Source organism: Chiloscyllium plagiosum, chromosome 39 (assembly GCF_004010195.1).
Source record: "Chiloscyllium plagiosum isolate BGI_BamShark_2017 chromosome 39, ASM401019v2, whole genome shotgun sequence".
NCBI lineage: Eukaryota > Metazoa > Chordata > Chondrichthyes > Orectolobiformes > Hemiscylliidae > Chiloscyllium > Chiloscyllium plagiosum.
In genome coordinates this window covers 17,318,828-17,327,785 of record NC_057748.1, presented here as the reverse complement: position 1 = coordinate 17,327,785, position 8,958 = coordinate 17,318,828, and the positions used below count along the sequence as shown (strand labels likewise).

General features: G+C 42.4%; 1 protein-coding gene across 3 annotated transcripts in view; it reads left to right on the top strand.

The window, feature by feature from the left end:
• LOC122542284 (myocardin-related transcription factor A-like) overlaps positions 1–8,958 on the top strand; it is a 200,812-nt gene that overhangs the window by 3,367 nt on the left and 188,487 nt on the right. The window contains exon 1 of one of the 3 annotated variants that reach the window (XM_043679876.1): positions 666–683. The exons of the other annotated variants lie outside the window; for them this stretch is intronic. The gene's annotated coding sequence lies outside the window, so the exon portion shown is untranslated. Of the gene's footprint in view, positions 1–665; positions 684–8,958 lie in introns of those variants that run through there. 3 annotated transcript variants of the gene reach the window in all.

Here is an 8,958-nt window from a genome sequence, read left to right as displayed (position 1 = left end):
GGGGATCAGGGAGGATAGGGGGTCAGGGAGGAGCCGACAGGGAGGGGGTTCATGGAGGAAAGAAATGGGTAGGTACAAGAGGGTGACGATGAGGACATGTTGAGGATATGGGATGAAGAGAAGGAGAGGCAAGGGAGTAGAATAGCAGATGTGGGTGAGGAAGAGGTTGGAGAGGACGGCTTTGAAGTTGTGTTGAGGGTTAAGGAGAGAGGAGGGAAGAGGATTTCAGGGGGCGGGAATGAGAAGAAGTGGAGCAGAGAGGGTAGGAGGGGCTGTGTTTGTAGGATGAGGGCAATGGCTGAGGGAGTGAGAAGAAGGGGGTGAGGGGAAGGGTGGGGGAATGTGATGGGGTGCCAGACTGCACATCCTTTGTAAACACCTTGGTACCTGCCCCAATATTTAGTTAAGGTCCGCAGGCATACTGCCCAAGTAATTATGTCCTGTATGTGGACGTCATGTTTGTGATTGTGGGAGGTGTTACAGGAGAGCCTGATCTGACTTCAAAAGAAACAGCTTTAATGTTTAATTTTCATGGGACAGGGTTTTCATTGACAAGGCCAGGACCAATACTTGTTGCCCATGTCTAACTCCTCTTGAATTGAGCAGCTTGTTAGGCCATTTCAGAGGGCATTTAAGGGACATTTGCATTGTTGTGGGTCTGGAGTCACTTGTAATCTGATCAGGTAAGATCTTCGCTAGAAAACTTGTCTTCGCTAGAAAACTTAATGAGCCAGATAAGTTTTTCACAGCAATTGATAGTTTCCTTTGTTATTGTGAGACTAGATTTGAATATCAGAATTTTTAAGAAGGACTGTAAAGATGAACACTTCTTTATTTTTCTGCCTTTGGGCTCTGAGGTTTATTTTTCTGCGTTTTAAGGTGACATCATGTGTGGCGACACTGCACGGCACTTTATTCACCATGATTGTCACCTGTATTTTGTTACAAAAATAGGGTTTGAATTCCAGCAACTGTCGTGGTGGGGTTTGAACCCATGTCCCTAGAACATTAGCCTTTGTTTCTGGATTCCTCATCCAGTGCACCCTTCAACACGACTTCCCCAAATGTCATTGAAACCTGTGGAAATATAAAATAATTACATTTTGAAAATTGTGCTGATGGAGTAAATATTGCTCTATATGTAGCAAACATGAGTGGGCTGTGTACTTCCTGATAGTTTGATTGTACGGGTACAAATGTATGAATCACAATGTTACAGAGTAGATGTGCAGAATATACCTGCAATCTTGAGCTTAGAAACCAACTATTCAGCCTGACCAGCCTCTTATTTATACTTTTGTTTTAAATTTTGACGTTAGTGTAAATTAGTGAATAGATTTTCTGCCCAGATGTTTGACTGCGGTGAGATAATTGCTGTTTCTATGCGCTAACTATCTGTCAGAAAGTTAGTCTCATAGTTTGTTCCAACAGCCATGAGTAGTGAGGGAGGCCTGCTCTTGCCATCTTGCTGCATCGCTCTGCCACACTCTTCTCAAACCTGATCTTTGAGACCACCTGGTTTAAACAAGTTTTTGGATAATTATCATCACCTCATAATATCATTTTATGAGGCTTGGTGTGGAAATCTATCTGGTAGCACGGTGCGAAGCTCTTGCAATGTTTTATTCCATGGAAGGTACTTTGTAAATTCAGGTTTATGTTTTTAATGTTGCTCGATTGGAGCCTGAGTTCTGGCCTCCGTTCTTGGAATGATACAGAGTTGGCTATGATCCCTGCCCATCCTGGCTTCTGCATGAATGCTGTACCACTGACGTAAAACCCTCCCTCGTGCTTTGATCAGCATATATGCCCCATGCAAATTTCTATCTGTTCTCCCTTGTGTATGCATCAAATCTCTAGTAAAATGTCATTACTGTCTGCTTCAAGGCTTTGATATGACAGTGAATTACGCACTTTTGCCATAAGATGTAGGAACAGAAGTCGGCCATTTGGCCCATCGGCTCTGTCCTGCCATTGTGCAATCGTGGCTGACCTGATAATCTAATTTCCAGCCCTTTTCCCATACCCTTGATTCCTTTACGGATTAAAAATCTGTATCTCAGACTTGAATATACTTAATGACTAAGCCTTGACAGCTGTCTGTGGTAAAGAATTTCATAGATTCACTACTGTGACAGAGAGAATTTACTCACTTTGTCGTAAATGATAGTGATCCCTGTATTGTGAGATTATATCCTTTGGTCTGGATTCTTCCATAAAGTGAAGTCAACTTTCTGCAACTACCACGTGTTGTGGATGATCAGCCATGATCATAATGAATGGTGGTGCAGGCTCGAAGGGCTGAATGGCCTACTCCTGCATCTATTGTCTAGTGTCATGCAGCTTAGGAATCCAGTGTTTCAGTAAGCTTTCCTTGCATTCTTCTAAATGCCAATGATTACAGGCTCAACCCCTCTCCCTCCCTGGGATCAACCTAGTGCACATCCTCTGGACTCCTTTCAATGCCAATATATTTCCTTGGATAAGGATAAAAACAGTTCATAGTACTCGAGGTGTCATTGAACAAGTGCCTTGTACAGTTCCCCTATTTGTATTCCATTCACTTTGAAGTAAAGGCCAGGATTACATTTACCTTCTCTTATTACCTGCTGTATTCAAGGTTATCACTTTGTCAAATACCATGATTTTTTTTAAAAAAGCACTGGGGTTAATTTCTGAGAAAATGACAAGAAGAAAAGAAATGGCCAGATGGCGGAAAAGAGAGTAAAAGCAAAACGCTGGTTGTTGACGATCTGAATTAAAAACAAAATGCTCGAGAAGCTCAGCAAGTCTGGCATCACCGGTGGCAATAGAAACATTGAGTCAAATGTGACTCTTTGGAATGGAGTTGCTGTAAACTGTGGGTTTTGAGAGAGCTGACTGCAGCAAAAGCAAGGCGAAAGTGAGAACTGCAGATGCTGGAGATTAGAGTCAAGATTAGAGTGGCGCTGGAAAAGCACAGCAGGTCAGGCAGCATCCGAGGAGCAGGAAAATCGAGATTTCGGGCAAAAGCTTTCATCAGAAATGAGGCAGAGAGCCTCCGGGGTGGAGAGATAACATCAGTCGACTTCAGACCAAGACTGTTCATCGATATCAGTTTGGAAGGGGCTGCTGCCTGCAACTTGGACTCTGCACACATGCTCATTCTTGAAGTGGCATGCACCCAGGATGCAGTCCATTGAGTCCCACATTGGACGTATTGCAGACAGCAAAAAAGCCAGGGCATTGAATTAAATCTACATGGAGTCTAGGCTAGACCACCGGTTGGGTACTGGATGCAATTCTGGCACTTGTACTAATAAAAAACATGGAATCATTGGAGAAGATGCAGAAAAGGTGTGTTTGCAGAATTAGGAGAACGTGGCTATTGGGAAAGGTTGAACAGACTTGAGATTTTTCTTGTCAAAGAGAAGAGACCTGAAAAGTTCCTCAAACTAGAGTTCAAAAAGGCAAAACATGGAGAAAGTATTTCTGCTTTGTTAGAGTCCAGGGGGCATATTTAACAATAGCTGTTTAACCGTCTAAGAATTTAGTCAATTATTTACAGTGTGAATATTCTGAGTCTGTCTGCTTCTGTATTGAGTTGAGGGTGTGACTCAGGACAATATGTATACTCTCCCACAGTATAATGAGGATTGATTAAAAAGGAATGTTAATTTCTGTGGCACCTTGGGCCATCCCATAATAATTCGCAACCAATGAGCGGCTTTCTGAACTGCCATCATAGAAATTACATTACATTACATTTTTATATTATATTACATTACATTTTTTTACATTTACATTTTTTACATTACATTACATTTTTTACATTACATTACAGTGTGGAAACAGGCTCTTCGGCCCAACAAGTCCACACCGACCCGCCGAAGTGTAACCCACCCATACCCCTACATTTACCCCTTACCTAACACTACGGGCAATTTAGCACGGCCAATTCACCTGACCTGCACATCTTTGTGACTGTGGGAGGAAACCGGAGCACCCGGAGGAAACCCACGCAGACATGGGGAGAACGTGCAAACTCCACACAGTCAGTCACCTGAGGCAGGAATTGAACCCGGGTCTCTGGCACTGTGAGGCAGCAGTGCTAACCACTGTGCCACCGTGCCGCCCAAAATGTACAACATGGAAACAGACCCTTTGGTTCAAATCATCCATGTTGATTAGATATCCCAGATAAATCTAGTCCCATTTGCCAGCATTTGGCCCATATCCCTCTAAACCTTTCCTATTCATTATACCCATCGAGATGTCTTTCAAATGCTATAATTGTACCAGCCTCCACCACTTTCTCTGGCAGCTGATTCCACACACACCACCCTCTGGAAAAAGTTGCTCCTTTTAAATTTTTCCCCTCTCAACTTAAACCTATGCCATCTAGTTCTGGACTCCCCCACTCAGGGGAAGGATTTTGTCTATTTACCCTATCCGTGCTTTTACAAACCTCTATAAGGTCAGCCTCCAGTCCTCCAAGGAAAATAGTCCCAGTCTTTTCAGCCTCCCCTTAGATCTCAAACCCTGGCAAAATTCTTGTAAATCTTTTCTGAACATTTTCAAGTTTCACAACATCCTTCCAATAGGAGGGAGACCAGAATTGTACATGGTAGTGGCCTAACTAATGTCCTGTACAGCCGCAACATGACCTCCCAACTCCTGTACTCAATACTATGACCAATGAAGGAAAGCATACCAAACACCTCCACTATCCTATCTACCTGTGACTCCACTTTTAAGGAACTGTGAACCTGCACTCCAAGGTCTCTTTGTTCAGCAACACTCCCTAGGATCTTACCATTAAGTGTCGAAGTCCTGCCCTGATTTGCCTTTCCAAAATGCAGCACCTCACATTTATGTAAATTCAGTTCTATCTGCCACTCATTAGGATCTCGAGCAAATGGGCCATTGTACTTAGAGGTTGTTGGAGCCAGTTGGTATGCAGCAAATTCTCACAAGCCGTACTGACCAATTTGTGACATTTCCTCAGAACCTGGAGATACCAACCTTGCTTTCATTTGAGATAGTGGATGCTGATTGGCTAGGAATTTGTAACTTCTCAAATAGAAGTGCAGCTACTGCTGTTATTATCAGGTCAAAATAACTAGTGTGGGTACAGAGGGAGTGTGTCCATGTTCTTCAAAGAAACTCCTGAATCACAGCCTCTTTCTGTTCAGTGACAGCACTAAAAACAATTCTGTGGTGTCCGATTGAAAGACTTTTCCTAGTGTGCATAAATGGGAACGTTTAAACTGTACACAAAGATGTATAAAATAGAAACTTAAATATTGGAATTCTGTGTCAAGTGTGTGAAAGAGAAAAGGTTTGGGTGTAGGAAACATAGAAACAGAAAATAAGAATGTGTTAGTTTATTGACCACTATGAGCCTGCTCCACCATTCAGTATGATCATGGCTGATCATCGAGGTCAGTCGCACCTATTTCCACTTTCTCCTCCTACCGATTGATCCCTTCAGCCTTAAGGAAAGCACCCACGACTGTCTTTTTGTCTCTGTTGGCTGTTACATAATGTAGAGGCCTATAGTATAACCCTATCATCGCAATTGCACTTTTTTTGTCCTGAGTCCATAATGGCCTTGCGAGAAGAACACCTGATGAAGGAGTCCAATTAAACCTGTTGGACTATAACTTGGTGTTGTGTGATTTTTAACTTCGTACACCCCAGTCCAACACCAGCAACTCCAAACCATGACTTGCTAGAAGAGTTGTCCAAGATGTCGTCTGAGTGCAGCTATGACATTTTTCTTAATGAGTAAAGCCATCTTTTGCGAACATATTTTAGCGTATGTTAAGAATATTGATTCTAGTTGCGATATGGATTCACAGATATAGTAGTTCTTAACTACTCATTAAGGGAGTGTTGCTGAACAAAGAGACCTTGGAGGGCAGATTCATAGCTCCTTGAAAGTAGAGTCACAGGTAGATAGGATAGTGAAGAAGGCATTTGGTATATTTTCCTTTATTGGTCAGAATATTTATTACAGGAGTTGGGAGGTCATGTGGCTGTACAGGACCTTGGTTAGACCACTTTGGAATATTGTGTGCAATTGTGGTCTTCCTATCTGAAGAATGTTGTGGAACTTGAAAAGGTTCAGAAAAGATTTACAAGGATGTTGCCAGGATTGGAGGATTTGAGCTACAGGGAGAGGGTGAACAGGCTGGGGCTGTTTTCCCTGGAGAGTCGGAGGCTGAGGGGTGATCTTATAGAGGTTTATAAAATCATGAGGGGCATGGATAGGATAAATAGACAAAGTGTTTTCCCTGGGGTGGGGGAGTCCAGAACTCAAAGGCATAGGTTTAGGGTGAGAGGGGAAAGATTTAAGAGACCAAAGGGGCAACTTTTTCATGCAGAGGATAGTACGTGTATGGAATGAGCTGCCAAAAGAAGTGGTGGAAATGCAACACTTAAAAGGCATCTGGATGTGTATATGAATAGGAAGGATTTGGAGGGATATGAGCTGGGTGCTGGCAAATGGGGCTAGATTAGGTTGGGATATCTGGTCAGCATGGACGAGTTGAACGTAAGTGTCTGTTCCATGCTGTACACCTCTTTGACTCTATAACTACATCTAACTCGGAATTGTAAACATTTAATGATATGGGATCAACTGCTTTTTGTGACAGAGAATTATGTAGACTCTCCCCACCCTGGGTGAAGAAATTTCTCCTCATCTCAGTGTAAAAAGGTTTACCCTCTATTATCAAATAATAACTCCCGGTTCTGGTCTCCCCCACCATTGCAAATGCCCTTCTTGCATCTAACTGGAGATACCTCCAGTATTCGTTCTTATACGTTCCAGTGAATATCATTCTGACTGATCCAGTTTTCCTTCACACCTTGCTGTCATCCCAGTAATCGCTCTGGTTAATCTTTGTTGCACTCTCTCTCCAGCACTCCAAATCTCGTCTCACAAAGGCACTACAGTTGCTATACAGGTAATTTCAGGTCATTTTGTAAACACAAACCCGTTATAACACAATTGGGAACACTTTTTATATAAAACACAAAGTTTTAAAGCGCTTATTGGTTATAACGTGATTTCAGCCCCATTAGCTTAAATGGTGCTGCTATTATGCAATCTTACAACATGGGATCTCACGAGAATGGAGCTAACCGCATTCTAGCAGAACTGAGACTGCAAGATATTCCTACTCCTGAACTTCATCCTGCAATAAAGGCCAGTGTACTATTTGGCTTCTGCAGTGTCTGCTACACCTGCACGTTTACTTTCACCAACTGGTATACAAGGGCACCCAGGTCTCATTGCATCTTTCCCTTTCCCAATCTGGTGACATTCAGATATTTTGCCTTCCTACTTTTGCTACCAAAGTGGATGACATCCCATTTATTTATAACATAAATCATCTGCCATGCATTTCCACATGAACTTGTCCCAGTCACACTGAAGAATTTCTGCATCCTCCTCACAGTTCCAACTCCCACCTAGCTTTGTCATCTGCAAAATTGGAGACGTTACATGTAGTTTCCTCATCTATTTCATTAATATATAATGAATAGCTGAGATTCAAACACTGGTCCCAGTGATACGCCATTGATACCTATTTTTTCCACTTTTACCATTTCCCACCAGTTCTCTATCCCTGCAAGTACACTACCCTCAGTCTCATGTGGTTTAATTTTATTGTATTAATATTCTTGTCTGAGAAGGAATTTCCATGAATATGGCGTTAACCCATCTTTTCATTAAGGATGGGTAATGAATCCTGGTGCAGCCATGGATGCCTGCAGCTTACAAATGGAGTTTTTTTAAAAAAAACACAGCACAGTTACGTGTGCTCTCAGTTGGCTGTCTGAAAGATGGAGGAGTTTGAATGCTGGACATTTTCAGAATGCACTGTGCATCTTTTTGTAATTGTAGTCAATTAAAACTAATTTACCTAGTTAATTTGACTGGGCTTAGCAGAAGCTGGACTTACCTGCCTAACCATTCGTGCACTGGAATGGTTCCAAGTACCCATTCACTTCTGCCATCCTGGATTGGTATGAACTGCCCGTGGTCCAAACAGTCAACCCAGGAATTGGGACAAAAGATAAATTCTGGCACTGCTTTGGTGCGTCTGCCTGTTTTATCATCGGCCATCCATAATATCTCTTCCTTTGTCTTGCTACACCTGGTGTTTGCACTTGCTTTCACTTTATATCCGCAACTTGATTTTGTTTCTTAACAAATAAACTTGCAGACATTCAAAACCCTTCCATGGCCTCTTCCATCCCTACCTTTCCAGACCTGTGACATTCCAGGATCTGTGCCCCTCTGAAGTTCTGGTCTCTGGTGCAGCCTGATTGATCACTCTGTCATTTGCTTCATGGCTTCAGCTGCTTACCTCTGGGATCACTGACCTCTGGGACTCCCTTTCCAAAACTTTAGTCCTTCCCACTGATCTTTAAGACTCCGTCAAAGCACTCTTGATTTTGTTTTTGTCTGCTGTCCTACTGGCTCCTTGTTTGGTTTGATGTCACTTTTTGTATGAGAAGGATCTGTTAGTTTGCAAAACTGTGTTTGTTGATTCTGTAGATGTCGGTAACCTTATGTTCTTCATAAATGCTACTTAATATCCAGTGACAAAGAGGTCCATATGGTTTGACTCATTGGCAAAGGTAGTGTGTGTCTTATCGCTCTGAGACTGTTGGCATCTTGATCCTGCAGTGCTGGTAGAAAGGAGAGAACTTAATACCATGCATAGAGAACTAGCCATCCCTTTCACTTAGCATGTGATACCAAGTCTTGTTTGAAGCAGTTTGCCATCCCAGCTTTGCTTCCTTTAGGACCGTCCCTCAAAACTTGTCTGCTTCAGCTTGGGCTCTTTCCTTTTAAGATTAGGAGGCAACATTTTGATATTTTACATGTTTCCCATAGTGGAATCCTGTTAGAGAATTCCTGGTGTTTGAGAAGACACTGCTAAAATAATTGCATGTTCT